We start from the raw sequence: 14,742 nt of genomic DNA on the forward strand, positions 1-14,742 counted from the left end.
AATATAAAACTTATAAAGTAAAAATCTCCCATAATCCCACCGCCCACATATAATCATCCCTAACAGTTCAGCGTGTGTTCTTCTAGATGAAATGTTTGTTTGAAAGTTTTGAAGAACCTGATTTCAGAGTGTAGTAGTGGCAATTGTGCCTCTTTGTTTTGGGGTTACTCGACTTGATAACACTTCTCATTTTTAATTTTAATCACCCAACCTCATAACTAATTATAGGCGTAATTAGTTACACATTTTGTGGTTGAGTCCCACAATTGCTCAGGAGCCTTCAGCTGTGCATCTTTGAAGACTGACCAGGAGACTTTTGCTCTGAGTCTTAGCCTTCTTCCAATGTAATCAGGGAGCTTTTGATATTCCTTCTGTGTCCTGTCAATCCCTTTCATTACATGTACTTTTCTTACTTTTGGGAACATTGCTTTGGGTTTTCTTCATTTCTTTTAATATTTTTGATTTGACTATCAGATGACTGCTCCTACATTCTAAGATAGCAAAACTTTTAGGTTAAGAAGATTCAAGTCAGCTCTCATTGTGTGATGTGTTAAATAAAGCATGCTTGCTGGTGTTTAGTGTCTGATTCAAAGTAGACGTTGTTTCATCTCTTACATGATGCTATTCAGCACGGGGTAGACGTGTGTCTATTATGAAAAAAGCGTGAAGGAGTTTCCCTTCTAATTTGTAATTAAGGATTTAATGGCTATCAGATGATCAAAGATTGGTTTGATTTTTCTTATGTGTCAAATAAGGTTTAAGAATTGGAGTCCGATGGAAATATCATTTTGACTAAAATGCATAGAGTATAAAGAAGACCACTGGAAATCATAAAGGAGGCATTTTCCACATTGCCACTCCCCTTTTAAAAATACAACTGACTTATAAAATCGTCTCTGATATTGTAGCCACTAATGGGGGCTGAATTTATTCAGAGGAATACAGAAGGGAGGTGTAAGAAATCCATTTTCTTTTGTTCATTGAATTTTGGACTTTGAGAGAACGTGATGAGAGTTTAATGACAATACATTTTCCTCTCCTTTGATCATTTTTATCTTTCAGTTTAGGGAGTTAGCCCCCACAGACTACAGCATCTTAAAAGTGTTGTTATTTTTGCTAAGTCCAGAACAAGGAATAACAGTCTTACAAGCATTTCAGCAATACCTTGAACTTTGCAACCTCTATTTATCATCTTAAGAGATTTTGAAGAAAAAAGAATACATAGCAGAGATACCACCTTTAGCCTAGGCTGTATGTGTTGTTGGGTTCAGACATCCTTGGGAATGTCTGGCAAACTAAGGTAGACCCACTAGATCTCTAATTGTATGAGTCGCTGAGAGACCTGCAATGGCACTCATCTTAAGAGTCAGATACACTGGTTTGGCCCAGAAACACACCCTCAGTTTTTGGAGAGAAAGTGGTGATTCATGGGATAGTATCAATTTGCCACTCAGAGTTGGCTCTCAGTTCAGCCCCTTATATCTGAGTCCAGAAAGCCATGTTGGTAAGCTTTATGAGAAAACTGAAAGAGCTGTTTCATAAAAGCTCTGTGAAACATTTCGGCACAAGTAGTAGCACTGCTCATATTATTTCTCTAACAGAGTGTAATCCAAAATTTGGGGAGTGGCTGGGTGCGGTGACTCACGCCTATAACCTTAGCACTCTGGGAGGCCAAGGTGGATGGATCACCTGACATCAGGAGTTCGAGACCAGCCTGACCAACATGGTGAAACCCTGTCTCTACTAAAAATACAAAAATTAGCTGATCATGGTGGCACAGTTGATAGCTCAATGAAGGCTGTGGAATGGGGGCTTTCAGGTTTGGTTGCTTGAGCCACCAGTGGTTCTGCTATGACATGGACAGGACCACAGGTGGCAGGAAGAGGCCATAATGGTGGGGTAGACGTCTGCTCTGTGTTGAATTCCATAGCATAGGATGCCTGAGTCGGCCTGAACTGGAATCACAGGTATACCTCAGAGGCACTAAGGTGGGACCGGTTGTCCTGAGAGCACGCCTGGAACAGCCTAGCCCAGGAAAGGGTCCCTCGTGCACCAGCCATGAACAGACTTTGGAGGCCAGCAAGGCCCCCACTGACCAGGCCATAAGAGACATTGCATCAGAGACCATCAGACATTGGCCACGGCATACCCAAGGACCAGTGTGGGGATAGGCCTGTTTCCTTCATGGCCACTGAGTCATGTAAACCCCATCCCTCTCTCCCCATGCGCCTGTACTCCTTAGGGAGAAAAGAGAGGGAAAGGAGGATGCCACTAAGAGATGGAAACTTTTCTTTTCTTTTTTTTTTTTTTTTTGAGATGGAGTTTCACTTTTGTTGCCCAGGCTGGAGTGCAATGGTGGGATCTCAGCTCACTGCAACCTCCATCTCCTAGATTCAGGCGATTCTCCTGTCTCAGCCTCCCGAGTAGCTGGGATTACAGGCATGTGCCACCACGCCTGGCTAATTTTGTATTTTTTTGGTAGAGACAGGGTGTCTCCATGTTGGTCAGGGTGGTCGTGAACTCCCGACATCAGGTGATCTGCCCGCCTCGGCGTCCTAAACTGCTCGGATTACAGGCATGAGCCACCGTGCCTGGCTGAAACTTTTCTTTTTTTTCAGACAGAGTCTCGCTTTGTTGCCCAGGCTGGAGTGCAGTGGCGTGATCTTGGTTCACTGCAACCTCAGCCTCCCAGGTTCAAGTGATTTTCCTGCCTCAGCCTCCTGAGTGGCTGGGACTACAGGAGTGTGCCACCATGCTCAGCTAATTTTTGTTTTTTAGTAGAGACGGGGTTTTGCCATGTTGGCCAGCATGGTCTTGAACTCCTGACCTCAAGTGATCCTCCTGCCTCGGCCTCCCAAAGTGCTGGGATTACAGGCCTGAGCCACCACGCCTGGCTGAGATGGAAACTTTTCTAAAGAGATTGCTTGCTTTAAACCAATTTGGATATTTAATTTGATTTTGTTTTTGTAGAGATGGTGGTCTTGCTATGTTGCCCAGTCTTGTCTCAAACTCCACCCTCAGGCAGTCCTCCTGCCTAATTTTTAAAAAGTTATTTTTTCCTGTGTAATCAGCATGTGGTGGCTTGTGAAGGAAGGTTAGTTATGGACAAAAATAAGGGAGCACATTCATTCCCTGCCCATTTGAATGTCAGGTTAACTGTGAGTTAAGTTTGTGTCCTATGTCGATAGGTACTGTGATCCCAAACTCTGCCCTTTCTTTTTTTTTTTTTTTTTTTTGAGACGGATTCCTGCTTTATCACCCAGGCTGGAGTGCAGTGGTGTGATCTCGGCTCACTGCAACCTCTGCCTCCCGGGTTTAAGTGATTCTCGTGCCTCAACCTCCCAGATAGCTGGGATTACAGGTGCCCAGCACCACGCCCAGCTAATTTTTGTATTTTTAGTTTTACCATGTTGACCAGGCTGGTCTTGAACTCTTGACCTCAGGTGATCCGCCTGCCTCAGCCTCCCAAAGTACTGGGATCACAGGCGCAAGCCACTGTGCCCAGCCACTGAACTTTCTTTTCCTTGGGGAACACTGTATGAGGAAACTAGGTGTAGTATACCTTGGGTCAGAGGAAGAGAACTCTTAATTTTTTTTTTTTTTTTTGAGACAGAGTTTCACACTGTTGCCCAGGCTGGAGTGCAATGGCACAATCTCGGCTCACTGCAACCTCCGCCTCCTGGGTTCAAGCGATTCTCTTGCCTCAGCCTCCCAAGTAGCTGGGATTACAGGCACCTGTCATCATGGCCAGCTAATTTTTGTATTTTTATAGAGATGGGGTTTCACCATGTTGGCCAGGCTGGTCTTGAACTCCTGACCTCAAGTGATCCACCCGCCTTGGCCTCCCAAAGTGCTAGGATTACAGGTGTGAGCTAGCCACCACACCCAGCAGAGAACTCTAATTTCTGTAGGAAATTTAGGCAAGACACCCTGAGTTGCTAAGAACTTTTATGCATTTTCTGTTGTTGTGCCTAATCTGGATGATGATAATAGTTCATGATCTTTTTGTTGTTTTTTTGATACAGGGTCTTGCTGTTTGACCCAGGTGCAGTGGTGTGATCATAGCTCACTGCAGCCTTAAACTCCTGGGCCCAAGCAATCCTCTCACTTCAGCCTCCCGAGTAGCTGGGACTACAACCATGTGCCACCATGCCTGGCTAATTTTTTTATTTTTTTGTAGAGATGTAGTCTCACTATGTTGCCCAGGCTGGTCTTGAACTCCTGGGCTCAAGTGATTCTCCTACCTTGGCCTCTATTAAAATATCTTAAGCCTCAAACTCATTCCTGAATTCCAGTCTGGATAGGCTTCTGCCTATAGGATCTCCCTACCCAGATTTCTGTGTGCTGTAAGCATTTCAAGTTGACCAGGACATAGTTGAACTTGCCATTTCCCTCCCAGTCTTGTTCCTTCTTATGTATTCCTGAGCTTAGCAGATACTCCCACCATTGAAGGGACCTAGTCAGGCATGTTGATGTCATTCTAGAGATTCCACTCCTTTTCCACAGAAATCTAATTGGTCAGTGACCACCTGCTCCTGCAAATGGCTTAAGAGGCTTGTCACTTTCTGGGCCCAGACTGTTCTTCTAGCTTTGTTACCTGTCACCTAAATGCCAGCCATGGGGATGATTTCCCCGCTGTGCTCACTTGCTCCTGCCCTGGACCTTTTGCACATGTTTTCTCTCGGCCTTCAGGGTCCTTCCCTTTGTTGTCTGCTTGAGGAACCCCTCACCCCTCCTTTAGTCTCAGCTCAGGAGCCTTTGTGAAGACCTTGGCCCCTGGGACAGTTATACTCAAGCATTTTGCACATGGATTCTTCTTGTACTTACTGTGTTATCCAGTCCCTGTTGGTTCTCAGCCTCCTATGGTACAATGAGGGACCCTGGAGGGCGGGGATTTTGTGCATTCATTTCGTATCTCAAGGCAGGCCAGTGCTAGGCACATAATAGCTCTCAGTCATAAATGCTTGTCGAATGAATGAAATTCTCAAAGCCATGTTTTTAAAAACTTCTAATAATTTTATGATTATTATAATTTACTTTTGATTCTTTCCAGGAATGTAGGTAAGTGAACATTTGTATTGCTAAGAGGTCTTGTGTACACGGTGCTGATCTTTCAGTTGGTTCTGAATGTTTTAAATTTTTTCGTACTTCTGAGCAAGCCTCAATGACTGCACACGTGGCCCTCAATTTGTCTTCTTCAGTGTAACCTCCTTAAAGGTGGGGCTTATGTTTTGCTACATATAGTACAGTGATATGGGAATCCTAATACATGTAAGAAATATGACGTACTAGTTTGTTATAGTTTGGATATTTGGCCCCACCCAAATCTCATGTTGAATCATGATATGGTTTGGCTCTGTATCGCCGCCCAGTTTTCATGTCATATTGTAGTTCTCAGTGTTTGAAGGGGGGCCTGTTGGGAGGTGATTGGGTCATGGGGGCAGATTTCCACCCTGGGTGCCATTCTCATGATGGAGTTCTCATGGGATCCAGTTGTTTAGAAGTGTGTAGCACCTCCCCAGTCTCTCTCTTCCCTTGCTCCTGGCCACGTGAGGTAGCGAGCTCTCCCTTTGCCTTCTGCCATGATTGTAAGTTTCCTGAGGCCTCCCAAGAAGTCGAGCAGATGCCACCATCATGCTTCCTGTACAGCCTGCAAAACCATGAGCCAATTAAATCTCATTTGTTTATAAATGGGGATGCATTCCTCATGGCTTTGTGCAGCCTTTGTGATAGTGAGTGAGTTCTCATGAGATCTGGTCATTTAAAAGTGTGTTGCACCTTCCCGGCCCCACTCGCTCTCTTGCTCTTGCTTTCGCCATAGGAGTGCCTACTCCTGCTTTGCCTTCGGCTGTGAATAAAAGCTTTCTGAAGCCTCCCGAGAGCAGATGCTGGCACCATGCCTTCTGTACAGCTTGCAGAACTGTGAGCCAATTAAGCCTCTTTTCATATAAATTACCTAGTCTCAGGTATTTCTTTATAGCAAGACAAGAATGGCCTAATATAGAGTTTTTAAAAAGTACTCTGTGAATACTCATCTGTTTATATGATGTATTACTAGAGTAATGCTTCAGAAAAAAAACCTGGAAGGAAATACACCAAATTGTTAACAGTGGTTGTCGTTGAGTAGTGACAGTGAGTAGAGTATATTTCACTTTTTTGCTGTTCTATGTTTTTCAGTTTTTTCTGTAGTTTATTGTTACCATTATTGTTTTTTAGTGGAGATTACTGAAGAATAGGTTATCCTATTAGCAGTGCAGTAGAGCATAGTGCAGTCTCTACAAGCAGACAGACGTGTACATTTTAACATCCTTAATTTCCTCGTCTATGAAAGGAGACAATAATACAAAGGTAAGTGTACTAATATACCTGTATTCTAGATCACTCTTGATTGCTGGAGGTGGAATCCTACTTCAACCAGCTGAAGCACAGAGGGAAATTTATTATCTCATATTACAGGCAATTCAAAGGGCCCTGATGGTTCCAGGGATTTCAAATGATGTTTCTCTCTCCACCTTTCAGCATCCTTTGGTGTTTTGGCTCCATTTCAGACCAGTTTCCTGCCAGTGACTGGGAAACAGATGGCTAGAGAGTCCCAGGTTTACATCTGTAAAGGAAAGTATACCTTGAGTTCTAAATCCTTATTTAGGAAACTTGATTGGCTTTGCAGGACCCAGGTTGTCAACTTAAAAATCACAAGATCTATAAATTTGGAAAGGAGAACTTTATTTCTTATAAAGGGTTGCAGCCTGCAGCTGGCTATCTTGCAGGCTGGGAAATGTAGCATCTGGCAGAAACCAAAAGCAGGCACTTTGAGGGAGGGAGGGGTGGAATGAATTTATGCCAAATTGGTTGGCTAAATATCCATATTCAACAGGTTCTAGCAGGAGCTATGAATATTCACAAAGGGGGGATGCATGCATGTATAGTAAGCAAACATGCATTACATATGTCCCATGTACACTTTGGGTGGAGACTTCATATTTATTTTATTTTTTGAGATGGGGTCTCATTGTGTTACTCAGGCTGGTCTTGAACTTCTGGGCTCAAGCACTCCTCCTGCCTCAGCTTCCCAAAGTGCTGCAATTATAGGCATGAGCCACTATGCCCAACTGAGAGTTAGCATTTAAATGAATTAAAATTAGGCTCTCTGTGTCAAAAGGTGAAATGGAGGACCCAGAGCCATCCTGTGTCCAGCCAGAAATAGTCCGCAGTTGGTGGCCTCTTATCAGGAAGGAATGTGTGTTAATTGTGTTGGAACTGCAAAAAGGAGGGGAGGGAGTCCAGTGAAATCCATGGAGCAAGTCTTTTGAAAGGGCTGGTTTCTGTTTAACCCTTAGGAAAGAAAGCCTAATGGCAGTTAACGAGGTAGCAGGTCTGATGAGGGGTGTCTGAGCTCCTGTCCCATCATGAGTGGCTCAGTTTTTAAGGTTTCTCTCTGGGTCCCCTTGACTAAGAAGGGGTTCATTCAGTCAGTTCAGGGGCTTAGGATTTTATTTTTATTTCTCAGTGGCCATCCCTGAACTAACCACTGTGCCTAGGAGAATGGAGTTCTCTGTGCCTAGTTTGGGATCAGCCTGGGAATGGGGAAACTGTCATGGAATAGCTTACCAGGATCACTTGAAATAGGGAAGGACAAAGAGGGTGCTGTCACCAAAAGGGGGAATGAGTGCTGGGCGGGCCAAAACAAGTCTATCCTGTGATATGAAGAACTTAGCACAATTGCTGGAACACGGTAAGAACCTAACAGATGTTAGACATGGTTGTCATTATAGTGTAGGGTTATCATCATTATATTTTATAACAGGTTATAAGAATTTCGTACTTTTGTCTGGGCATGGCAGCTCATGCCTGTAATCCTAGCACTTTGGGAGGCCTTGCTGGGAGAATTGCTTGAATGCAGGAGTTCAAGACCAGCCTGGGCAACATAGTGAGACTTCATCTCTATTAAAAAAAAAAAATCGTACTTTTATTTCCTGGTATTTGTATTTATGTAACCCAGAAGAATAAGAGTTGAAATTTACTTTTGTATGTACAATTTCTTTATCCTTGTCTTTTGCCTTGGGTGTTTTTGGTTTATGAAAATTGTGTTTTTTGGCTGGCCATGGTGGCTCATGCCTGTAATCCCAGCACCTTGGGAGGCTGAGGTGGGTGGATCACCTGAGGTCAGGAGTTCAAGACCAGCCTGGCCAAAATGGTGAAACCCCCATCTCTACTAAAAATACACAATTAGCTGGGCGTGGTGGTGCATGCCTGTATTCCCAGCTACTTGGGAGGCTGAGGCAGAAGAATCGCTTGAACCTGGGAGGCAGAAGTTGCAGTGAGCCGAGTGTGCCACTGCACTCTAGCCTGGGTGACAGAGAGAGACTATCTCAAAAAAAAAAAAAAAAAAGAAAATTTGTGTTTTTTAAAAAAACTCCTGTTTCTAAAATGTATTTATGATCATTTTCATTTTTCCCATGGCTAATTGTTACAGAAAGACCTGGTTTGTTTAAAGAGGTTTTCCTTGTTTTATGCTTGACACAAGCGATGACTCTATGTGTTGGCCTTGGATACCTACCTGCTTGTTATTCCTCTTGTCATATTTCATTTAGCTGCAAATTAAAAAGAACTGAAAAAATTACAGCAATTTCTAGTTCATATCCAGGAAATGGAACTCTCCACAGGAACCTTTGCATGGTACAAATATGTTAGAAAATCACTTTCCATTGTGCTTTGAGATCCTGTGAGGCCGTCACAATGGAGCACAGTTCACCTATCTTGGATGAAACCCAGAGAGACCGTGGTGTGTAGACTGCAGGAAACCTACCATCTGAAGAGTTAATTTTCTTTCAGAATCTGTGTTAGGGGCTGCTGAGATTAAAACACGACACTTTAAGATTGGTACAGGAACACTTATAACTGTTGATGATAAAAAGAAAACCCAGGAGGTCAGATTCAGCCTTGGGAGTTACTTTGGTTTGAGCCTCATAAGACCTTTATTTTGAATTTTCCTCTTCTTTGATTATGCATGCTTTCTGTTTTAATAAAAAGAATTCATTAAATTAACATAAATAAGCAAACAACTAGTTTAGTCTCTTGAATATTTTAAGATATCTTGAGGCTACTTTGTTTTTTGTGGCTGTTGGGGATCAGAAAAAGTATGGTGAGTGCTTTGGCCTGCTGAGTGCTTTGAACTAAAGGAGAGCCAAGGTCTCTCTGACCTTCTCCCACCCCCAGTCTCTTGCCCTTCTTTCCCTCTCTAAGCTGTGGGAGTGGCTTTCTCTGAAGTTTCCTTATCTGACTAAGGGAAAGTTCCTCCAGGAGGAATGTGATTGTCATGAGCCCTCTGCCTATAATCTCATCAAACAGCAAAGACTAACTCACAGGAAAGGAGACTAAAAAGGTCAGTACCTGAGAGACTTTATCTGTATAACAAGACAGCCTTTGTTCATCATGTGTTTCCTCTCCTTAACCTCCTGTAACCTGTTGCCACCATCACCCCCTAGAAACCCCAACCTCCATTTCTTTCTTTCCTTTTTTTTTTTGAGATGGAATCTCACTCTGTTGCCCAGGCTGGACTGCAGTGGCATGATCTCGTCTCACTGCAACCTCTGCCTCCCAGGTTCAAGTGATTCTTGGGCTTCAGCCTCCTAAGTAGCTGGGACTACAGGCACGTGCCACCACACCCAGCTACTTTTTTGTATTTTAGTAGAGATGGGGTTTCACCATGTTGCCCAGGTTGGTCTCGAACCCCTAAGCTCAGGCAATCCATCTGCGTTGGCCTCCCAAAGTGCTAGAATTATAGGTGTGAGCCACCACGCCCAGCCCCAACCCACTATTTCTTTCTGTAGCTCAGGATACTACATAAACTTCAACCATCTGGACTTGAATCCACCTTTGCAAAAATTACGTCAGTGAGAAAATTATGGCAGTGAGGAGATCTGATCTGGCCAGTGCCCCCGCCTCTTGCCATTAGCTTTCAGTCTGCCTTAATTATTCCTTGGTTTAGGCTGAGCTAACTTTGGAAGATGTTTAGGTTGTAGTTTAAATGATAGTAGCCCTTCCCTAAAACTCAACCACTGCTAATAGAGACTACCAGGCTAGCGGGAGGAGAGGAGTCTGAATTCTGCTAAGGTGTAGACTGGTCACAAGATACGCAACTTCCCCAATTATGCCGGCAGATAACATTACTGTGGTCTACTGGCTTTTTGAGATACCTTTTCAGGTTTTTTTGCATGTCTGATACCCATGGCTCCAACTGGACCTAATGGCTCTGTTACAGGAAAGGGATCCCAATCCAGACCCCAAGAGAGGGTTCTTGGATTTCATGCAAGAAATAATTCAGGGCGAGTCTGCAGTGCAAAGTGAAAGCAAGTTTATTAAGAAAGTAAAGTAGTGAAAGAACAGCTACTCCATAGACAGAGTAGGACGTTCCCGAAAGTAAGAGAAGGAACGCATCTACCCCTAGGTACAATACTCATGTATTTGGGGAGATGTGCTGTGCTACAAGGGTTTGTGATAAAGGGTTAATTTTCTTAATTACTGTATTTTGCAAGAATCAATATTATTATCTTTAAAGCAAAATTAGGAATGTCTTTGTTCCCCAGATATCGGGATATCCGGACACTCCTAAGTCTGGGTCTGTTTGGTAAACATTATTAATTCATTCCCTTAACCATAAACATCTAGAGGTTAGGAATACCTAACTTTCTGGGAATGCAGCCCAGCAAGTCTCAGCCTCATTTTCCAGCCCTCATTCAAAGTGGAGTTGCTCTGTTTCAAACACCTCTGACAGCTCCACCTGGACCGCCAAACTGCTCCTGTGGCTTCACACAGGAGCAACTCAGCTCAAGAGGACATCATCTGGCCAGGTGAGGTGGCTCATGCCTGTAATCCCAGCACTTTGGGAGGCCGAGGTGGGCGGATCACCTGAGGTTGGGAGTTCGAGACCAGCCTGACCAACATGGAGAAACCCTGTCTCTACTAAAAATACAAAATTAGTTGGGCGTGGTGGCGCGTGCCTAAAATCCTAGATACTCGGGAGGCTGAGGCAAGAGAATTGCTTGAACCCAGGAGGTGGAGATTGCGGTGAGCTGAGATCGTGCCATTGCACTCCAGCCTGGGCAACAAGAGTGAAACTCCATCTCAAAAAAAAAGAAAAAAGAAAAAAAGACAGCTTCCACCCACTATGATTTTATCTGTAGCCCAACCAATCAGCAGCAAGCACCCATTTTCTACCCACTTCCATCCCTTCCCCCAAAACTGCCTTTGAAAAACCCCTAACCTACAAGCCTTTGAGATTGATTTGAGTAATAGCTCTGTCTTCCTCGTGGCATGGCCAGCCTCGTGTCAGTTAAACTCTTTCTTTACTGCAATGCTGTGGTCTTTATTTGTGCAGCAGGCAGGAAGAGGCTGCCAGGTGGTTACAGATGTTCTCCAAGTCTCATACTCTGTGGGACCCCCATGCATGTGAATATAATACATTTGTAAGCCTTTTCTCCTGTTAATCTGTCTATGGCCAATTTATTCCAGAGACTCAACTTACTGCAACTCCAGAGAGTGGAAAGAAAGTTCCCTTCATCCTTACCTTGCCATTGTGATTCTTTTCAGAGCCATGCTTCATGGCTGTGTAAAAATGAAACTTTTTTTTTTCTTCTCCGTTTTACTTGACTTTTGGATGTAGATTGATGGATGTAGCATCAAAACAAGAACAAGGTTTGAAAACAGTTGAAGCTGTTTACTTTTTTTTTTTTTGACAGAGTCTCACTGTTCCTAGCTGGAGGGCAGTGGCATGATCATGGCTCTCTGCAGCCTCGATCTCCCAGACTCAGGTGGTCCTCCCACCTCAGCCTCCTGAATAGCTGGGACCACAGATGCATGCCACCATGCCTGGCTAATTTTTTGCATTTTTTGTAGAGACAAGGTTTTGCCATGTTGCTCAGGCTGGTCTCGAACTTCTAGGCTCAAACAATCCACCCACTTTGGCCTCCCAAATTCCTGGGATTACAGGTGTGAGCCATTGCACTTCGCTGAAGCTCCTTTTTTTTTTTTTTTTTTTTTTTTGAGATGGGGTTGCACTCTGTAACCCAGGTATGAGTACAGTGGTGCAATCTCAGCTCACAGCTACCTCTGCCTCCTGGGGTCAAGTAATCCTGTCATCTCCCAGCCTCCCGAGTAGCTGGGACTACAGGCGTGCGCTACCATGCCCAGCTAATTTTTTGTATTTTTGGTAGAGATGGGATTTCATCATGTTGCCCAGGCTGGTCTTGAACTCCTGAGCTCAAGCAATCTGCCTGCCTCGGCCTCCTAAAGTGCTGGAATTACAGGCGTGAGCCACTGCACCCCACCGAAGCTCTTTATCTTTCTAAAGACAGAGGTGTTTTTTCCTTTTCTTGTTTTCTTCAAGACATGAAATCAAAGAAGCATTTCTTTTTAATTTAAAAAGCTGAAGCAACAATATTCAATAACAGTTGTTGGAAGAAAAGAAAATCAGCCATAATCCTATCTCACATGTGGCCACTGGTTTCAGTTTTGTATGTCCCTTCCATATCAGGGCACAGGCACACATACTTGATCTGGTTGAAGTTGTGTTCTCTAAATGTCTGCAGTTTGTTCCTTATCTCAATAGTCTTCTGCTGTACCTTCTAGTGGCTCCCAGCAAGATTATTGCAGGTATCTCTTGGCTGCTTCCAGCCAGAATCTTCAAGCCATCTTCCACATTGCTGGTGTTCTTTCCTCCCACAAAGTGTAGTGCTGATGTGATCTGAGAGATCAAAATAGAGGTCTCTTTATCAACTAAGATCGACCCTAAGGTTAAGGAAACAGAAAGTTACCTGCCGGGCATAGTGGCTCACATCCGTAATCTCAGCACTATGGGAGGCCAAGGCAGGCAGATTGCTTGAGCCCAGGATTTTGAGACCAGCCTGGGCAACATGGTGAAACCCTGTCTCTACAAAAAATAGAAAAATTCGCCAGTCCTGATGGCATGCACCTGTAGTCCCAGCTACTTGAGAGGCTGAGGTGGGAGGATCACCTGAGCCTAAGATGTTGAGTCTGCAGTGAGCTGTGATTGTGCCTCTGCACTCCAGCTTGGGCAACTGAGTGAGACCCTGTCTCAAAAAACAAAACAAAACAAAACAAAACACCAAACCTACGAGTTGAGCACTCAGGTCCCAGCTGGTTTGGCAAATTTCTAAATTCTTATGGTTACAAGAAAACCACACTTGCTAAACTCCCTAACAATAGGAGCTATGAGACCCCTCCTAAGTCTGATTTACAACCCAGACCCCTACAACTCTGGACAGAAGACTGGCCTTACAAACATGCTTTTCTGATAAGCAATTGCAGGCCTTAAGCCAGTTTCAGCCGGCTTATAGAGAAGGCTACGCACCTTTGTGTCCTGTAGTTCACTTTCTGATGTGAATAGCTAAATTCCACCTCATTTTAATGCTAAAACCTCTCCCCAAGGTGAAGATGGGATGTATGTTACATATATGTTTGCCCATTGTGCATGCACTCAGCTCCCCTCATAAATATGTATAGCTTTCCCCAAACCTGCTGAATATGTATGACTCTATTGTGCGATGCAGGCCCTGTAGGGCATAAAACCCAACTTCTTCTTCCCCTCTTTGAAGAGAGAGCACCTTTGGCACATGCTGGAGACTGTCCATCCTTTCCCAGTTTGCAAACTGATAATCACCAATAAAGCTCTCCTTTCTACTATTTAGCCATCCTGGTGGTCTTTTGGATGACTCTGATATTACTTCCTTAAAATCCTTCAAAACCTTTCCAGTGCTACAGGATAAAATCTGAACTTTAAGAAGGTATCCAAGACTTCCCAACTGGACCTCAACCAACCTTTATGAAACTTATTTCCTACTGGTCTCACCCGCTGCCAGACCCACCTGAAATCCCAATGAGTTCAGCTATTTCCAACAATTTGCTTTTCTCTGTGCTAATTTAGTTGGAACTCCTTATACACCAGGAGCATTCCTAGGTCTTTCTCAAGGACTCATTCAGAAGGTCATCTTTTCCGTGGAAGCTTTCTCCTTGCCTTCTCCAGGCGGAGTTGGTTCTTCTGTGCTCTGGGTCCTCACAACACTTCGTGCATCTTTCTTTTTTAAAAAAATTTGAGATGGTGTCTTGCTATGTTGCCCAGGCTGGTCTTGAAACCCTGGGCTCAAATAGTCCTCCTGCCTGAGCCTTCTGAGTGGCTGGGATTACAGGTGTACATATTTCTATTACCGTACTCATCATGTTTGATTGTAATGGTTCATTTGATGTGTATCTCTTCTGTACTGGGGTATGTGTGAAGGCCAGAACCACAGCTTAGTCATCTTTTTAGCATTTGCACCTAGTAAGAGTCAGATGTTGGTCAACTGTATTGTGGAACTTGGGCACTATGTTACACAGTATATCTGTAATGTCTTGGCCAATGATGTTTCAGTACGCAAAAAAAAAAAAAAAAAAAACAAAACCCATTATTCTGTGTAGTTTCCTATTTCATCCCACATAAAGACAAAACAACCCAAAACAAAGCCAAACTCATATAGAATGGGCAAAGTTCTTTGATTAAAAAATTCTCCTGTCAGAGCATGTAATTTTACATGTGCTCATTGTTTTGAATAGAAATGAAATGAGTGGAAATATGACTGCAAAAATATATGGGTTACTGTTGATTAAACCATTTACAACCAAACTGGTTTGTTCTGGGTAGCTGTAATTTTTTTGAAAGGTACTATGTACAATTTCAGGTGTGTGTCA

This window comes from Hylobates moloch, unplaced genomic scaffold (assembly GCF_009828535.3).
Source record: "Hylobates moloch isolate HMO894 unplaced genomic scaffold, HMol_V3 SCAFFOLD_6, whole genome shotgun sequence".
Classification (NCBI taxonomy): Eukaryota; Metazoa; Chordata; class Mammalia; order Primates; family Hylobatidae; genus Hylobates; species Hylobates moloch.